General features: G+C 49.7%; 1 protein-coding gene across 2 annotated transcripts in view; it reads left to right on the forward strand.

The window, feature by feature from the left end:
- CHST11 (carbohydrate sulfotransferase 11) overlaps positions 1 to 19,672 on the forward strand; it is a 208,707-nt gene that overhangs the window by 19,860 nt on the left and 169,175 nt on the right. The window lies entirely within an intron of this gene.

A 19,672-nucleotide genomic window follows, 5' to 3' on the forward strand; every position in this document is an offset into this window, starting at 1 on the left:
AGCTGTGTGCAAGTTCCTGTAAACAGTCATGGTCCCTAACTTGGATGGCAAAGGGACAGCTCTCTGGTGGTCACAGTAGCATAGTCAATGCGCTGAAGGAATAAGTTAAATGAAGTCTGTGTTTATTAAACCTCTACCATGCTAGACCTTTTGGGGGGGGGCGGGGAACTGGTGCTACATCACTCATTGAACATCGTCACCAAGCACTTAACTTATGTAAGATGCTGTTTGTCCTAGAGGTAAGGCAGTGACACAGGAAATCTGTGTTATCACCATTTGCCAAGTACTTCCCTGGCAAGACACTGATGGGGATTGCATGCAGGTAAGACGATACTAGCAAAGGTCACTACAGGTTGTCAGCGATACACATCCTTGATTATTGCCAGTTGAGTGACGGATATGCATTGAAACAATTAGACAGGTACATATTTAATAACAATGTAAATTATGCAAAGGAGGAAGGCCAGGTATGGAGAGTATGTGAATGAGAAGACCTGATGTGTTGCTGAGAGTGAGGAAGGCAGGGGTGGTTGCATCAGGCTGCCTTCTGGACAAGCCACGTTGGTGTTCTGATGTGGGTGGGATTTGAGAAAAGGACAGGGAGGCACTTGGGAGCTGCCAGATGTGGGTTCTGTCTGGGGAGTTCATTCCCTGGATCATCTGTTGCATAATTAGGGGCACAGGTTACAGGGTCCAGCAATGGGTGCTTCCCTTCTGAAATTGGCAATTTGTAGTCACGCTGGGGTGAATCACCTGGGGGACTTGAAAAATAGGCAGGTTTGGGTGCCTGCCCTCAAGAAAGTGGGACCTGATAGGTTTGAGCTGGGAGCTGAGGATCTTCTGAGAGCCCCAGGTGGGTCTGCTGCAGGGGTTACCTGAGCTCACTTTAAGGGGCTGCTAAATGGTCATCATGGAGGATTGGGGTGGGGAGCTTCTGGTAGGAGCATTCCTACTGGATCTTGGGAAGTTATCCACCAGGAGGATTCGAAAGGCAGCATATATCCCAGGCATGCAGCACTGAAGGCAGGTTAGGGTGGGCTTTGGATCATGTAGAACACAGGCTCTGGCCTTCAGCTCACCCCGAGAAGGTGTACCAGGCAAATCCCATGGTCAGTGCTGATTTCAGGTTTGCTTGGGATCTGTGTGGTTGTACTTCTAGTCATTCCCTGATGGAGGATGGTTCGTCTGGGTACCTCTTCCTATTCCCTTCCAGCGTGAGGCTTAGGAGGTAGATCTTGGGATGTCCTGAATTCAAACCCAAGGCACCTAACATGGTTGAGGACCATTGTGCCTTTGGGTCTTTGCCTACTTTTTTTTTTTTTTTTTGCCTACTTGGAAGATAGAGCTAGAGAGAGAGAGATATGTCTCTTCAGTCTGTTGGTTCATTCCCCAAATATCCGCAGCATCCAGGGCTGGGCAGGTTGAAGCCAGAAGCCAGGGACTCTGTCTAGGTATCTCATGTAGTTGGCCGAGGCCCAAGCACTTGAGCCATCCATCAGCTGCTGCCTCCCAGGATCCATTAGCAGGAAGCTGGATGAGAAGTGGTGTAGCTGGAACTCTGATGCAGAATGTGGCCCCAACCCCTGTTGTGCCGTAACTCCCAGCCTGGTCAGTGGATCTTACGGTGAGTGCTTAAGCTGCAGATGGAAGTGGTAGAGAACTGAGGGCAGCCCTGCTGCCTCAGGGTATGACTAAGGAAGGCTGCAGTGTTAGGGGACCAGTGAGCCAATGTCTGCACAGCCTGTCTGGCTCTAAAACATGGGCATAAATTATTACCCAAGGATTTGCGTGAGCGTACACACACCCACACCCTTCCTCCCCCCCCCCCTCCCCCGCCATCTCTTCCCCGCCTTTTCTTCAGATCTTACTGTTTCTCCCTGGGCTGGGCTACTTCCAGCCCATGACGCTGCCACTCATTCTCGTTTGGCCTTTAAATTTCTCTGTTTAGGGAAAATGTGATCATTAGTCTGTGTTCCCCAGCAGATGTACACCCGTCGCGGGCAGTCTGCCCACCTGACTCCGCATCCGTGGCAGACACTGTTCCCGAGACAGCACGGTGGTGATTAAAAGCTAATCACGGAGAAGTGACACTCGGAGGGGCCCTGTTCCATTCCTCATGGCTGTTTGCACAGAGATCCGGGGAGGGGCCAGCTTTCAGAAATGGGGACTGTAACTGTGTGTGTCCGTCCCAGGAATGGCATTCTGGACTTTGGCCTTAGGGTCACACAGCTTGACCAGATGATGGAGTTTATTGGACAGAGCTGGTCCTTGGCCTCCTAGCCCAGGCTAGGAGGTGGGAGTTTGCCAACCATGGGCTGCACTTTTGGCCAGTCTGGAAGGTGAGATGGTCTGCAGGGTGTGTTCTGGAAGTTTCCAGGCAGGCAGAGTACTTAACGACTGCACATTTAAGGCCTCCTTGCCTGGGCTGCTCCCTGGAATTGACTGGGCCATGGAATTGTGGAATCAGAGCTAGACTGAGTCCCTGGGACAGTGGAATGTGGAAACGGCTCTGCTGGGAGTGCTTCCCATGCACCCCCAGTGCAGCTGACAGTGACTTCTGAGGTTAGAGGTGCTGGGTACAGGAAGTGCGTACTCACTTTCTACCTTTGCTGTACAAATACAGTTATCCAGTGATCCATCTGGTAAACGAGATTGCTATATGGAGATGCACCTGCATGGAGCTCAGAACAAAGGCCAAGCACGTTTCTGCGTGAGGGATTTTCAAGTCCTACTTTATTTTTTAGTGAATCCTTTGACTGATGTGGTAGACTTTTTTTAATGTTGATTTTATTTGAAGGGGGGCACACACATACAGACTTTTCATTTGCCGGTTCTCTCTCTGAATGCCTGCAGTGGTTAGGATTGGGTCTGATTGAAGCTAGAAGCCAGGAAATCCATTTGGGTCTCCTTTGTAGTTCGCAGGGCCCAAAGCACTTGGGCCTTCTGATGCTGCCTTTCCAGGCACGTTAGCAGGGAGCTGGATTGGAAATGGAGCAGCAAGGACACAAATTAACACTTTGATGTAGGTTGGGAGAGTCCCAAGCTGTGACAACCTGCTGTGCTACAACCTCCTGTGCCATGTCTGCCTCTTTGTAAATATTCTGTGTTTAAAATACTGGTGGGCTGGCATGGCTTACAGTTGCCACATGGGTACAGGTTTATGTCCCAGCTGCTCTGCTCTCCCATCATGGCCCAGGAAAGCAGTAGGGGATGGCTCAAAGCCATGGGGCCCTTCACCCATGTGGGAGACCTGAAGGGGTCTCATGGCTTCTGACTCTGCATCAGTTCTAGCTATTGCAGCCATTTAGGGAGTGAACCAGCAGAGAAAAATTATTCTGTTTCTCTCTGTAAAATTTGACTTTCAAATAAAAATAAATCCTTAAAAATATAAAATACTGGCAACAATTTCCTGTTTATAAGTCAATTAAACTTTTTCTATGGATGTTTACTTTTTATTGGCTTTTTTAGGCTGAGAGACAGTTACAGAGAGAAACAGACAGAGGAAGAATATCTTGATTCTCTGATCCAGTTCTCACCTGGCTGCAATGGCTGGGCCTGGGTCAGGCTTAAGGCAGAACCCAGGAGCTTCTTCTGGGTCTCCCATGTGGGCACAGGGGCCCAGGTGCTTGGGTCATCCTCCACTGCCTTACCCAGGTATGTTATCAGGGAGCTGAATCGGAAGTAGATTAGTGGCACAATATGGGATGCTGACACTATAGGAGGAGACCTAATTTGCTATATGCCCAATGCCAGCCCCCCATGTTGATGGTTTTCTGGTTGGTTAGTCTGGCTGGTCAGGGTCCAGGACTTCTGGGCATTCAGCTTACGTTTGAGGAAGAGGAAGGGCAAAAGGCACGCTGCTGGTCAAGAAGGCAGTGCCAGGTGGAGGCACCATGGACTGTGGGGATAGGCAGAGGGGCCCAGAGGGTGCTAGGGGTCTGGGCATAGAGAGGAGGAGTATGTATGTGTGTTTGTGTGTGTGTGCATCTGTGTACTGATGTGAACATGTTGCCTAAGCTGGAGGCAGCTGGTATCCCCATAGTATTACTGTCTCAAAAATACTGTGGTGCAAGCAAGCCTCAGATCGGATTCTGCCTCACATGGGTTCAGAGTGAGGGGTTGGTGTAGGCCTTAGCCTGACCACCTGTCTGCTGGTACACCCTTCCCCACTGGGTTCTGGCAGCCCCACCTTCTTGCCTTGCCCAACAGAGGATAGGCATGCTGGCACATTGCCCAAAGCCAGGGGGCTTCTACCATAGTCTTTCAGATAGCCGTGTGTCTCTCTGCATGATGGACAGGTCATACCACATGAGGGTTGTCCCATACAGTTGTTGCAGAGCTGAAAAATGCCCAGTGACGGCCAAACCACCATGAAGTCACAGGGCAGGCCAGTCCTTGCCTGTCTGGAGGTCCTGGTGTGGCCATGCGCATTGCACCACCAAGTCAAAGGCACAACAAATAGAGGGGTCTTAAGAAAGGCCATGAAAAGTGTGTATTGTGGAAAAAACTGTACGCATTGCAAATATTCTTTGTCTCCAAAATATCTATCTTTTAAAAATATATATATATACACACAAATATACATATATATGCTAAATAAGCTTGAAAGGGCTAGAGAATGTGGGACAGCTGATCTTTGATTCACTGGTTCACTCCCAAAATGGCGGCAGTGGCTGGAGTGGGACTGGTCTGAAGCCAGGAGTCACCAGCTTCCCTAGGTCTCCCATATGAGCATTGGGGCCCAAACACTTAGGCCATCATCTGATGTCTTCCCAGGCTTACTAGCGGAGAATTGGGGTCAGAAGTGGAGCAGTTGGGATTTGAACCACTGCCCACGTAGGATGCCATCACTAGCAGGCAGCGGCTTTATGCACAATGTCACAGCATTGACCCCAAAACTTATTTTTTCATTCCATTTTCCTATAGACCTTTTAAAGTACTCTCATGGAGTTGGGCGTAGTGTGTAATCCTCTGTATTGATGATGTATGGCAATGCTATTGACGTACACATTTGCTATAATTTTTATGGTGCTTTTATAGGATATTCTTGCTTAGGAAGGTGATAGAAAACTGCATCCTGTGTTACAGTGGTAGCAGCCCCGCACAGCTCACATTCATGGTGTCTCTGGAGTGTGTCAAAAGGCTGCATGGAGTGGATGACCTTCAACCTCTAGGTTGACGCTCCCCATGTGATGTTCATGTGCTGGGAGCCCTTGACCCACAGGCTTCCTTTGGAGCTGATATCTAGGATGTGACCAGATCTGCATGGCCTGAGCATCCTGTGACGAGTGTCAAGTGCCGTCACCTGGAGCCAGAGGTCTCTGGAGGAGACACGAGAGTTGAATGCACCCGTCACTCCTTTGGCAGGTGTGTACTGGGAGCTCCTGTGAGGACTGAGGTGTTGGGGTGCACTGGGGAGTGTGCAAGCAGTGTCACTGTCTTGTGGCTTTGGATCTGGCTGAGAGTGGGTGGAAATAATACAAACAGGTGTGTATCAAGTACCTCTGAAATGACAAAGATGTGCTTCAATTATGAGGGAGAAAAAGGACTATGGGAGAAGAGTTTCAAGGCCTCCCCTTCTGTCCCCTTCCCTCCTGTACTTGCCATCTCCTCCTCCTCCTCCTCTCCCAGGTAGGCACAGAAGGGCCAGGGTGTTGTGCGGGAGACATGGTTAAGTGCTGCAGTGGATCGCTCTGTCTTAGGCTGTCTCCTTGGTCCTTGCAGGGCACCAATCACTAGGTGATCTGTAATGGACTCAAGTTTGTCTCCTGGAAGGCCTGGAAGTTAAAGATTAAGGTGCTGTGTCTGGCAAAAGCCTTCCTGGTGCTTTGTTCTGTGGCAAGGTGCAGAGAGAGGCGAGAGTCAGAGCTTGCAGTCCCGAGTCCTTACAGTGGTACTGTGCTGGGGTGAACTGGTTTCCAACATGGACTTCTGGGGAGACACATTAAAGTCAGAGCAAGGGGCTTCAGGAGCACTGTGGCAGTGGGCACGCCCCTCCCTGCAGTGTCTCCTGTGCAGAGCTGCACTGTTGGTGTCAGAGTCCATGTTCTGGACCTGTGCGCAGTCACTTGGGCCTGGTAGCATGCACCAAGTGACAGCATTGCGTTGATTTCCCCAGATCTCCAGGATGTCTTAGAGAGATGCAGTGGGAAGGAGAGGCAGAGCCAAGGCCCAGAGCCCCTCTCGGTGAAGCCGCCTCTGCCTTGAAGCCATCACATCTCCTCTCCCCACTGCTCCTGTTACAGCAGCTTGGTGACAGCATCACAAATATGAAAAATGGGGTCTTGGCTTTGGAGATGTGATGAGCTGGAGGTGGTTTCCCCAGGGGAAGGAGTTTGTTTCAAAGTGTTACAACAGAAGCTGCTGTAAGTCAGGAACAATCCTTTAAAAATGAACTTCATAAACTCCTCCGTTTCTGATGCCCCCGTCGGCAGCTGGCTGCCCCCTGTCAAAGCACACTGTGGGATGTGTCAGATCTTCAAGCGGCTTACTTCTGCGGAGCCTGGGGGGCAGCTGACGGTGCATGGAACTGCATCCCTGCCACTCAAGGGGGAGACTTGGATGGCAACCCCTGCTCGCAGTCTTGGCCTGGCACAGCCCCCACTATTGCAGACATCTGGGAATTAAACCAGCTGATGAGAGTATTCTCTTTCATAACATTAAATAGATCTATTTAAAAAACCAAATTAATACAATACAGGGTCTCCCCACCCGAAACCTGATAAAATTGTGGTAGATAAGTATGACATGAAGCTGAGCATTTTAAATATCTATTAAGTAGCCTGTGCACAGTGGGCAGGTGGTCTCCAGAACTTTCTTTTTGCAACACAGACACTGTACCCATAGAGCACTAACTCCCCAGTTCACCTGCTCGCTTCCACCTTCGATAACAAAGCTGTGTTCCCTCCTCCTCGGAGGCTCATGGCATGAGATGCTGCAGTGGAGTTATACACCAGCTATCTTTCAGTGGTGGACTTGTTTCACTTGGCTTATGTGAAGACTTTCTTACTTTGTAAGGTTGAATAGTCTACTGTGTGTGCAACATACTTTATCCATGTCTTGACCACTGGCCATTTTTGGCTGGTTTCCATATCTTAACCACTAAGAAAATGCTGCCTATGAATGGGAGATTGATGGTTTCCACGGTAACCAGAGGAGGATGAAGTTTGCCTCTAACCCAACCCAGAAAGGATGATGGAATTCTGGGTGGGACCCCCCAGGCTGTGAAACCATAGTTGTACCAATGAGGGGCACATATCCCCCACCAACAAAGGCCATGGTGACCCCCATTTCAGCTGTGTCAAGGGGCTTTTTAAAGGCCCATGCACGTCTCTTCTGCATTTTTCTTCCTCTGGAGCCCACTCCTTCTGTCATTCTGCTGTGTGGGGAAGGGAAGCCCTGACCGTGGTACCCTGAAATAAAGGCCATCTAAATTCTTTTTATATGTTCGGTTGAGTTATTCTTTCCCTGTGGTTGGTGATGGGTAAGTATCTCTTTACAACTCAATGTAGTTCAGTTCTTTTGGGGTATACACCAAGAAGTGGATTGCTAGGTTGTTTGGTAATTCTATTCTTGCTTTTTTTTTTTTTTATTGGAAAGGCAGATATACAGAGAGGAGAGACGGAGAGGAAGATCTTCCGTCTGATGATTCACTCCCTAAGTGAGCGCAATGGCCGATGCTATGCCGATCCGAAGCCAGGAGCCTCTTCCAGGTCTCCCACACGGGTGCAGGGTCCCAAAGCCCTGGGCCGTCCTCTGCTGCTTTCCCAGGCCACAGGCAGGGAGCTGGAAGGGAAGTGGGGCTGCCGGGATAGAACTGGCACCCATATGGGATCCCGGGCGTGCAAGGCGAGGACCTTAACCACTTGCGCCACGGCGCCGGGCCCGGTAATTCTATTCTTAATTTAAAAAGTTTCACTCTCCAAATGGCCACAACAGCCAGGGCTGGGACAGGCTTCATCCAGGTTCTCCAAGTGGATGCAGGAGCCCAAGCATCTAGCCATCTTTGGCTGCCATCCCAGGCACACTGGCAGGGAGTATGATCGAAAGTGGAGCAAGTGGATCTCAACATCCCACTGTGGTTTAGCACCAGCCCCTAGAACGTTCATTTTCTGGGAAGCCTAGGATGTGTAGAAGTGTCCATCAAATAGGAACTAAGGGTGAAATACTTGCTTTACTTTTTTTTTGTCTTTATCACCTTTTTTTTCCTGCTCGGCCCTAGTAGCAGGCCAGTGTCCTTGAGCTCTGCTGAAGCACCCACTGGCCAGTTTCCCAGGTCTGCTCTAATACCTGTGTTGAGCTATTGTACAAATGCTTTAGGTTGCATTAGTAGGAATATAGCTCACTAAGTCATATCAGGGACCCATTCCACACTCTGCTAATCCTATCCGTAAATAATGCACTAGGCCATTGTTCCAGGACCGATGGGGGTTGTGGGAACACTCCTCACCCTTTGATGGATTTTGTGTGTGTGTGTGTGTGTGTGTGTGTGTGTGTGTGTGTGTGTGTGTGTGTGTGTTTTTCTTTTGGTGCTATAAAATGAAGCCTCCATTAAGAGCTTAACTCACAGACTAAGCTCCAAAATGTTTGAAACAAGGCAAAGAAAGCAGGGCATGTGGCTTCCTGTCCCTAAGCCCTGGGGTGTTAAGGATGTTTCCAGGCACTTTCTGAGCAGCACGGGACTGGAGGGGAATGTAAGAATTCCCCAGGCTTAGTCTCTCCCCTGGGAGTTGGGGAGGCCTGCCTGACTCCCTCCTGGGGCTGAATCTACCCTTGTGGTTATGGTTGTAGATAATGTGACTGCTTGTGACACTGTGACCCTCAGAACCGTGTCCATGACCTTAGCTATGAAAATTGTGATACCAAGTGTCTGCTGTGAGATGATCATTACACTGAAGGACAGTGTCTTCATCACTTGTTACCAGCTCATCTGTGTATCCTCACCCCCCAAACTTTTACATTGAAACCCATGCCCTGGTACCTCAGAATGGGATGGTTTTTGGAGAGAGATGACCAAGTTAGGATGAAGCCATTTGAGTGGGTACCTGTGCATCCTCACTGATGTCTTGGAAAGGAGAAATTGGGGTGCATAGAGAACTCAAGTGGGCACATCCACAGAGGAGTGGCCATATGGGGACTTGAGGGGCAGGTAGGTGGCCACGTGGTGGCCGTGTGCAGGCTGAGAGGAGAGGCGTTCAGGCAGTCCGGCCCTGCTTACACCTTGCATTGCTCCGAGAAGATAAATGGGCTGCTTTTTTTGTCTTCACCTTTTATTCATTTTTTAAAAAAGATTTGATTTTTATTGGAAAGGCAGATATACAGAGAGGAGAGACGGAGAGCTTCCACCTGATGGTTCACTCCCCAAGCGGCTACAACAGCTGGAGCTCAGCCAATCCAGAGCCAGGAGCCTCTTCCAGGTCTCCCATGTGGGTGCAGGGTCTCAAAGCTTTGGGCTGTCCACAACTGCTGCCTCCCGGGGTGTTCCTTAGTAGGGAGCTGGATGGGAAGCAGAGTCAGGGCTTGGACTCACTCGAATGTGGCATGCAGGCATCCCAAGAGGCACCTCAGCTAGTGCATCAAACACCTACCTTGTTTCTGTCGTCCTTCTTGTCCTTCTTGCACTCTTTAGAGCCCCTGTGCTTAGATGGTGTCTAGGATGGAGGAGAGAATAGGGACTCTGTAATCCTAAGGGGATGATCCAGCTGTCCTTGTCATGTTAATGCAGGAATTGCCTACACCTGCCTGTGGTGCAGGTCTCTGTGCTGTGCTGTGTCACAGGCAGGTGCGCCTGCCTGTGCTCTACATCAGAGCACTGGGTTCAGTGCTCACCTCCAGCTCCTGATGCCAGCTTCTTGCCAATGTAAATCCTGCATGATGGTGGTGCCGGCTTAGGATATTGAATGCCTGCTACCCACGTGCCACATCGGAGATTTGGACTGTGCTCCCAAGCTCTCCGCTTCAGCCTCAGCCCAACAGGCCTTGGAAGTGAACCAGAGAACTGAAGCTGTCTTTCTCTCTTCTGCTTCTCAAGTAAAAATTCTTATGTCAGTATTAAAACGAAGAATAATGAAAAACTTAAAACCTCTGTCTATTTCTCCCCCAAAACGCCAACAAGTAGTTGCCGTGGGGTGATGCTATGCTTCGGGATCTATGGGAACTGGAAGACAAGAGCCATGGTGCTTGTTCAGAAAGAAAACTCCAGGCAGGAAGACCTCGATGAAACCAACCCCGGGAGGAAAGTGGGGAGACTGGCAAGGGGGGAGGCGTGGCTTGTGAGAATGGGGAGCCTCTTCAAAGTTGGGGTTCAAGAAAAAAGGGCAGGCTTTGGGCAGAGCAGTTAGGACTCCTCTTGGGATGTCAATATTCTGTATTGGAACACCTGGGTTGGGATTCTGGCCCAGTTTACAATTCTATCTTCCTCTTCTGTGCACTGTGATAGGGAGCAAGTAATGGCTGAAGAACTTGGGTGAGCCCCTAGCACCCGCATGGGACACCCAGATGGAGTTCCTGGCTCCTAGCTTTGGCCCAGTCCAGCCCCAGCCATTTCAGGCATCTGGGCGATGAATTAGCAGATGGAAGATCTCTGTCTCTAGTTCTAGCTCTAGCTTTCTCTCCATCTTTCAAATAAATAAGTAAATAGATAAAGGATCAAGAAAAGGTCAAAAGAAATTCAAAATTGATAGATTCACCTCTTGCTTCTACAAAGCACACCTCCTCCCCACCAGTCTCCAGACTCTACTAGAAGGTTCCCAGGAGAAATGTGGACAATGTTATCAGCTGTAAACAAATATTCAAGTCAATGGCCAGCTCTAGTGGAGCGGTTCTTTGAAGTGAAACCCCACATGTGCTCAAGTAGACTCTCTCAGAAGTCATCAAGAGTTGCATAAATAACCAAGACCCCTTCCTGGCAAGCCAGATAACCCAGACATGACGCCTTCAGAAGAGAGCTTTCTAGGCACATTGCCAGTCAAGGCATCTTTGAAGGGTTGGCCCTTCTGTGAACCCCCTAGTCGATTACCCTGGACTTGAGGTGTTGACACCCTCTCCATCCTCTGTGGATGCCTCCCTGGGACCTTTCCGCTTTTTTTGCTGGTTTGCAGAGTGCAGCCTGCACTTGCTGAGATGCCCCAACAATCCACTTACTTCTCATCCTCTCTTTTGCACAGAAGTGGCTGGCAGGAAGATCTGTGAAGAAAATGCACTTGGGTGCTCATTTTTCTCCCTGTCTCACCTATCACGTTCTCTTGTTGAAGCCAGGGTTAAAGAATGCACAGCCTGATCAGATAACCCCAGCACTGGAAGCAGGACTGCTGTGACTCTTCCTAGGACCCCTGACCTGGATGGGATGGAAAAGAATGGCAGTAGGGACCCCAGTACGGGAGAGAACTAGAAGCAGCCTGAAGCAGCCCTTGATTTTGGGCTATTAACTTGGTGTTTGGGTCAGGCTGTGCATTCTTTAACCCTGGTTTCAACAAGGGAGTGTGACAGGGAGACAGAAAATGAGCTCTGATAAGGGAATCTGAATCCATCCTGATGGGCCAGGGGGGCATCAGGAGCATAAAGAAGTCATTATCATGTAAATCAAATGGGCATTTAAGGCTGGACATCAGTTAGCTCAAAGTGGAGAGATTTTTTTTTTCCTTTAAGAAAAAAGTGTGGGGGACTTGATCCAAACCTGGGTGGGTGCTGGGGCAGCAGGCTCCCTCCAAGGCACCTGCTGCATGCTCTGCACCTTCTTCCAATTTGAGCCCGCATCCTGCTGCCCTCCGTGGCCCCCCTGTGGCCACAGGGCTGCCTTCAGGGTAGGGGCTATTCTCTGATGGCCCCCCTCTCCCCCTCACCGTAGAGGTTACAGCCAGCAGGGCCCAGCAGGGAAGTGCTCCCTGAATACCTTGTGGTGGTGCTAAATAAGATTCATACGCTTTGCTGCATTTGATTGCAGACTTTTAATCCACCACCCCAGGTGACCCTTCAACCCTTTCTATTCTTCTCTGTAGCTGTCTTCCCAGATACATTTGCCTGGCTTTGTTAATGGTTTTTTTTTTCCTTTTGATTTATTAGATTAGAAGCTCAGTTCTGCCCCTTGCCCCCACCCCTACCCCAGCACCTGCCTGCCTTGGAAGAAAGTTTTGCTTCATCTCCATAAAATGCTCCTCGTGGACTTTTCCCCGTTTTATTGCTCAGCTTTAATACCTGGCAGCTTCCATTGGAGCTCACATTTTATTTCCTTAACATACAGCATCGCATCCCCATTTGGAAAGCCCCATGCTGGCTAAGAGTTTTGTTGGCTGCTTGTTTTTACACTGGGTGGTAAGAGATTTATTGGCTCTATCCAGCTCAGCACGTGAACATCAGAGATTGAAATGCACTGTGACTCACCAGGGGCACAGTGAACTGGGGGTCCTGGAAATGAAGGAGAAGGAAGGCCAATGACCTGTGTCCTTTGGTGGTTTACCCACTTGTGGTTGATTTGCTTTGAGCTTGTGTTTGTCTGGGAAACCGATACAAAGGATTGCAGAGCAAAGCAAGTTGCAGGCAAGAAAAGCAAAGACCAGGCTAGGGTCATTCCATCCAAGGGCTCCTCCCTCCTCCTTGCTCCCAAACCCGTTTGTTGGAACAGTGTGTCTAGCTCTTTGCAATGAAAGGTCTCTGGTGACAAAGCTGTCCCTTATGGCTTTAGGTTGGGGTGGAGCTCATCCATTGGGTTTAGAGCTTTCGGTGAGTCTGATTGAAAGAAATAAGGAAGGGGTGGAATTGCATTATTGCAGCAGTGGCTGAGTGACATGGAGCTTCAGGGAGGAAGTTCCTTAACTCTCAGGGTCGCGGCTGTGAAACTGAGTCTTTTGACTCCTGGCTCAGGCTGGGCATTGGGGCAAGTGGTGAGAGTCTGCTGTTAGGGTGCTTCTTTATCCTGTCTGTGAACTTGAGTGTCAAGAGCCTGGGGGAGGGGGAGCGGAAAGGAATACAAGTAGAGAAGCTTTGCTGGACAATCTGGATTAAGCACTCCAAGTGGGATCTGCAGGGGAAGAAATAGAAAGGTCTGGAAAATGACTCTTGGCCTTGTGTCCAAGGTTGGGCTGTGAGCCCGGTTCTGTGCTTTGCTCTCAACTCTGACGGTAATTGCCCTGCAGCTCCCAGGAAGGACGGGTGTTAAAAATGGAGACAGGACAGAAAGGGTACTCCTGGGTCCCCGAAGGCAAACAGCCTATCCTCAGCAGGTAATCGTGGGGGCGACAGAGTGGAAGGTTCTAGACCTCCAAGTCCTTGACTGCCTCCTACGTAATGTACTCAAGTGTTTGGTCAGAGGAGTCCTGTGTTAAAATCAGGTCTGGGGGGTGTTGAGCACAGTGGTGCTTAGGCTGCAGTTTGGAACACCTACAGCTGAGTGCTTGGCTCTGTGTTGGGCTCCCCTCTCCATGCCAGCTTCTTGCCAAGGCATCCTCTGGCAAGCTGCAGGTGTTAGGTAAAGTACTGGGGGTTCCCACCACCGTTGTAGGACTCTTGGCTTTTGTCTGGCCCAACGTTTGGGTGATTAAAGGCACTTGGGAGAGTGAACCAACAGGTGGGAAGTCTCTGGTTTACCTTTCCCCAAGCGGGCCTCTCAAAAATACAAATTGAAAGTCTTGACCCAGCCACTCAACTTGATTTTGGATCTGGGCCAGTTCCCGAACCAGTTCTGAGCTGACCCATAGAAGGGTCTTGGGCTGGCCCATTGCATGCCCCCTGGGCTTCTGTACTGATTACATCAGATGCTGTGGATGAAGTGCTTGCCCGAGGGTGGAGAAGATTGACATATGATCTGTGTGCATTGTTGTCTACAAGCAACCGCCTCCCTAGCTGTCCACTTCCCTTCCAGTGCTGGAGGTGAAGGAGCTGGCTGGCAGACTGGGACGCTTGGGACCCATGTCGAAGAAGGCAGCTGGCAACTTGGAGTTGGGTTGGTCATTGCAGCCATTGTGAAACACACACACACACACACACACACATACACACACATCTTCTACTTGCTGGGTCACTCCTCCAAATGCCAGTAACATCCAGGGTTGGGCCAGGCCAAAACCAGAAATCTGGCGCTCCATCTGGGCCTCTCATGCAGTGCCAGGGGCCCAAGCACTTGAACCACTACCTGCTGCCTTCCCAGCAAGCTGGGTGAGAAGCAGAGTAGCCACGTCTCAAACCATCTCTGTGATATGTGATGCAGTCATTCCATGTGGAGGCTTCATCTGCTACATGCCAACACCTGTCCCAATACTTGGTCTTTAGGACATCTGGGAGAATCGTGGCTTGTGGCAGGCCACAGTAATCAGCTAAATTTGTATACTTTTTGGAGCACCTGTTGGTTGCTATGTGGCCAGGAAAAAAAAATGTTGCTCCCCAGGCTACTAGCAATTTAATTGGATGGAGATAATTTGATTTGTAAGTGATAATTTATTTCCGCCCCCTGTGCAATTAGTCTTGTAACCTTTTAACCCCACCCCACTGTGTGTGTGAAACAATTAATATGTGAGCTAACAGGCAAAAAGCATGGGGCTGAGGGTGAGAGGATGCTAACTGAAGTAGCGGGCAGGCATTCCTAGGGGTACATTGTGCAGCTCAGACCCCCATGTACAAAAGAAGTTACAAAAAGACCAGAATGGACCATCAAGGTCTGTGAAAAAAGCAAAACAGTGGAGGCAAGGTCTTGGCTCTCAAGGCCCCGAGGCAGAAAAGCATCTCACCCTTGGTGCTCACACTTGGACGTGTGTGGGAATTGCCTGTGCCTCAAGTGCCTCAAATACAGGATCAGAGTCAGCGTCCAGCATGGACCAAGCTGCACCTTGATGCCCCAGCTGCCGCTGCTCATAAGAACACCTTTGAGTGGGGAGGTCTTGGGTCCCAGGTGGGTTCCAGGGCATGGTGATGGGTGTTTGTTGAAGCAGAGGAGAACTGTTATAACTGGAACAGAGATGCCCACCCAGGCACTGTCAGGATGGGGAGCGTGCACTACACCCATGTCTACCACTTCCTGGTTATGTGACCTTGGGCAAGTCTTAAGCCTTCTGAGAACCCCCCTGCCCGCCAACAAATGGGGAATGGAGGCACATCTGTAATTTTGTAGTGACTTTGGGGTCGGTTGTCATCACAGCTCTTATCACATAGCTAGTCTTGGACAAGTCATTTTCTCCATCTGAAAAATGGATTTCTTTGCTTAGCATTCAGTGAGATACTATTCATAATGAGATTAACAAGGTTTGGGGACTTGGCAGGCTTCGCTGTAGCTGATATTTTCACAGCTGCTCTCATGACTTGGGTAGTAGCTTCATTTTCTGGTCCAGTGTTTCACTGTGTATCTACTCTGTGGCTGTTGCTTTGCTAAAACTAGATGCTGTGTGGACGTGATGCGGTGGGCTTTTTCTGTGACACTGGATGTGAGGAGAGCTAGTGTTACTTTTATTCCTGAGTCACTATGTTTTCACGTACTGGGTGTAACTGAGGCCGAAATAGGGGATTTCAAGTCACTTATCAAAGGATGAGTGTTTAGCCTAAGGCGTAAGATTCCTGGGACCCCCATCAGGGTGTGTGGCTGGCTGCCTTCCATTCCTGACCTACTTAGGATTCTACCTTCCACCTTCCTGGAATGCAGACCCTGTGAGTAGCAGTGATGACCTCAAGTGAATGGATTCCTGACGTCTGAGAGCTAGGTTGAGTTCCCGTCTTCCCTAGCTTCTGCCCCGGCCCAGCCCTGGTCTTCATGAGCATCTGGGTTATGAACCAGCAAATAGGAGAGTACCCCATCCCATGAACCCATCTCTCAAATAGAAATGAAAATGCAGTAAGATAAAAATCACCTCTTCAGAACCAGAGGCTACTCCCAGTCTGGTTCACAACCTTGAGACATACTACTTCACTCAGTGTTCACTCACCAAAACTGAAGCTGGAGAGAATTCATGGAAAAATCAGGGGTCTGACTTCTGGGTTTTCATTCTTCGATTTTCATGATTAGTAGAGAAGAATGATGAGGCAGCATGAGGTATCCAATTTTACTAGCTTTCTGTGCTAAAGCCATTTAGTGTGGGAGTGTGTCAGAGTGATTTAGAGCATGGGACCCATCTCTGCTCCAGGCCCAGCACTGCCTCCTCTTAGCCATGTGGCTTGACTTACATAGTATCCCGAAGGCTTGGTGTCCTCAACTGTGACATGGGTGAAGATAGCACAGTAGTGTGCCTGTTTATGTGTCAGGTCAGTTAGCCACTGTCAACCACAGCCTGCAAGTAACAAGTGGAGCGTTTTAGCCATCAGCAGTTGCTGATTTTTATGTGGTGTGCACGTGCTGGAGTCTGGCACCACCCTGTGCTGTCCTGCCAGGGATGTGAGACATGCCTTGGTGTGATGTGTCCACACTGTGTTGCTACCTGCCTGTTGGTCACTGTAGCAGCTGCTTGCATTATTAGACCAACTGATGGGTAGTATTGCTTGCCAGGACCCCTCTTTCCATCTGTAATTGTCCCCCCAAATATAATAAGAGTAGTAATGCTGGCACTTCCGAGCTGCCAAAGAGAAGCTGTGTGGTGCTTTCTTGAGGCAACGAGGTGAACATTCTTGATTAGGTGTGTATGTTTTTGATAGATGTGCATGTGCTGGGGGAAAAGTACTCATCTGGATGTAGAGGTTGGTGCTATGTATGTTCTCAGGCATCCATTGGGCATCTCATGACTGGATACGGGGGAGCCTCTGTATCCGAGCAGAAATGAGGGCACTGTGAACTGACACCTGCTATTTCCTCCACAGCTGTTGCCCAGTTGGGTTCTTGCCCTGCACGTAAGTAGACTGTGTTCAGGAGTCTCTGACAATCCCATGGGGAGCTCCCTCTGATGTCCTCAGTCATTAGGACCAAGGCAGGGCACAGGAGCCTTCAGACCACCCCAGCACGCCAGGAGGTTCTGGCACTGGTGAGACTCCTGAAGCAAGCCATACTGTTGCTAAGCCTGGAGTGACAGAGTTGGTCTGCAAGGGCTCTTGACAGCCTCTTGTTTCCTTGTTTTGTCAGGGGATTTTGCTTGGTTTGCCATCTGTCCTTGCTGCTTTGGGTGGTAGAGGGACCCTCGGGAGGGCAGCAGGGCATTGGGAGCAGTTGATGTCTGCATGAGATGACACCAGGCTGGAAGGAAGCATGGGCTTGGCGAATGGCGTGAGCTGAGTCAGGTGAGTGCTGCAGATTGCCTGGGAGTGCAAGAGAATGGACTGCCAGGCAGAAGGACTAGGAGGGAAGAGTGCAGACAGGAAGGAGGCCTGGGTGTGAACCCTGGGGGCAGCTTGGGAGTAGAGGATCTGAGCTGTGTTGGCATAGGGTGGGAGCCGGAGGGAGGACACAGGTGTGCCATGCTCCCTCTGTGGGCATAGAGCTCCCAGGGAATGTGTGGAGGTGGCATGCGAGCAGATGGCCTGTCACTGGCACTGCCAGCTTCCATCAATGACAAGAGGGCAGGGCTGCCAATTAGCAGAGTACCCAGAGTCCCTTCTCCCAGCCTGCAGGCACCTGGGTGTGAACACTGCATGCCTGCCTCCTGCTGCTTTATGGAGAGAAAGGAGGATGCAGGAAGATGAGTCAGGCTAGGGATGTGGAGTTGCTGCCTACTCCCAGAGCACTAGCTTTTGCTAGCTGGATAATCTTGGTCACGTGATTTTGCCTCTGTGCCTTGGTTTCTCTGGCTATGAAATGGAGTGTGCTGGCAATAGTACTTATTCTGTTTTTGCCACACTGATGCTGCCTAGTCTACTGCCACTAAGTCTTATTAACAGTCGTGTTGTATTCACACATCTGGGGGTGGTCAGGGGAATCAGCTGACCTTGGCTGGCCCAGGCTCATGGGTTAGGTTGTTACTGATTGAGAATGACTGTGACTGGGTCACTGGTCTCTATCACACATATCTCCCTTCCCTCTCCATCTCACAGGGCAGTATAGACAAGTTCTGGAGGGGGCAAAGCTGCAAAACTCACGAGCCACCCCGCTAACGTCTTTTAACCCCTGCCCTGTACCATATGTGCTAACATACTAGTGCAAGCCAAGTAGCTGAGTCCAATGTCAAAATCCCAGGCAGCTTTTCTTGCCCAGGATGGCACAGTCACCATGGCCGAATGAGAGCTGTAGGCAAAGGTGATAGATTGACCATTTAGACACAAAGCAGACCCTTGCTCAGTTGCCACAGTAGAAGTTGGGTCCTTGCTGGTCCCCTGGTGCTGGAGCCACTCCCAGGGCAAGGATTTTTCCACTAACTTCCGGTGGTTTTCTCCATTGGTTCTCATCATCCCATCCTACTTCTACGTTGCTGCCCTGGGCATGCCCAATGCTGACCTCTTTCTCTGGATCAGCCTGCTTGGGCTTGCAGACCTCCTGATACTTGTCTTTATGACCCTATTGGAGCTACCTAGCTTCCAATTGCTGCCTTGTAGAATACATAGCATAACCCTTCTCCCTGCCTGCCTGCTAGGGTTGTGTGGGTTCTGTAAGAGTTGTCCAGCACATATTGAAATGTGGAAAACACTCAGTGGAGTTTATGTTTATGAAGCAGGATCTATACTTGGCCCTGTTGCCACGAAGGAAGTGTGTGCAGCACAGCTCCCCAGTTAGGAAAAACAAAACAATGGATGCTTCTACTTTGAACCATTCCAGAAATAGCAGGGTTGCCTGTCTTGTTTTGGTTGACTGAGTGCGATCTTGACCATTTTCTGTAAGCCTGGACCATCCAATGACAATGCGCTTTCTAGTCTTGACAATATTGACACGATTTTTTTTTCCAACTTAATGTTTTACTCATTTTTTAGGTAACACCTTTATAATAGACGTTAGGTAAAGGCTTGATGGCTCTGTTAAATAAGGAACTGAACAGAAAAAGGCTATAGTCCAGCTGACAAATAGACAAGGACTATAAACCATAATCAAAGGAAGAGGCTATGATTACTTTTTTGATACAGTTACCATTTTAGAAAATGTGAGATAAATATTAGAAATAATCATAAGCCTTTTTCTTTAAAAAATATGTATATGAGGAAATGGGTTGATGGAGGGAGACAGAAGCGAGAGAAAAAGACAAAGAATCTCTGCAGGTTGACTCCCCAAATGCCAGCCTCGACTGGGGTAGGGCTGGGATGAACCCGGGAGTGGGGAACTCGGTCCAGGTCTGCCTTGTGGGTAGGAGCCCAGTTCCTTGAGCTGTCACTGCCAGAATTAGAAGGTAGATCCAGATACCCACCTCATGCACACATCTTAACCAGCGCTTTGGCTCTCAGGCTAGAAACCCAAACTGTGAGATCTGTTTCAGATGGCTCGCCCCCCTCTGAGCCTCTTTGAGTGTAGAATCTGTTCCTTTCTGAATGCCTGGGTCTTCCTTGTCCATGTCACCGATGCTGCTATTCCTGCTGTTTGTGCCGTCACCACCACCTGCAGTCCTTGTCTTCCTCTAGATTCCTGCCAAGTCACTTTCTGAGATGACTTTCCTAACCAGCTCTGCTGCTTCATGCATCATGTCTGTCCCTGTGAAATCACATTGCAGCTATGGGACAGTGCTTGCTGATGGGTTTCCTGTTTATCCCCCTGCAAGCGGGAGGAAACTGTTTCTGCCTGAGTAGCTGGAGAAGGACTTGGCATGTAGTTGGGAACCAGTAGATGCTTGTTAAATGCAGAGGAATATCACCT

Source organism: Ochotona curzoniae, unplaced genomic scaffold (genome assembly GCF_017591425.1).
Source record: "Ochotona curzoniae isolate NIBS_2020 unplaced genomic scaffold, NIBS_Ocur_1.0 contig_1014, whole genome shotgun sequence".
NCBI classification, from domain to species: domain Eukaryota; kingdom Metazoa; phylum Chordata; class Mammalia; order Lagomorpha; family Ochotonidae; genus Ochotona; species Ochotona curzoniae.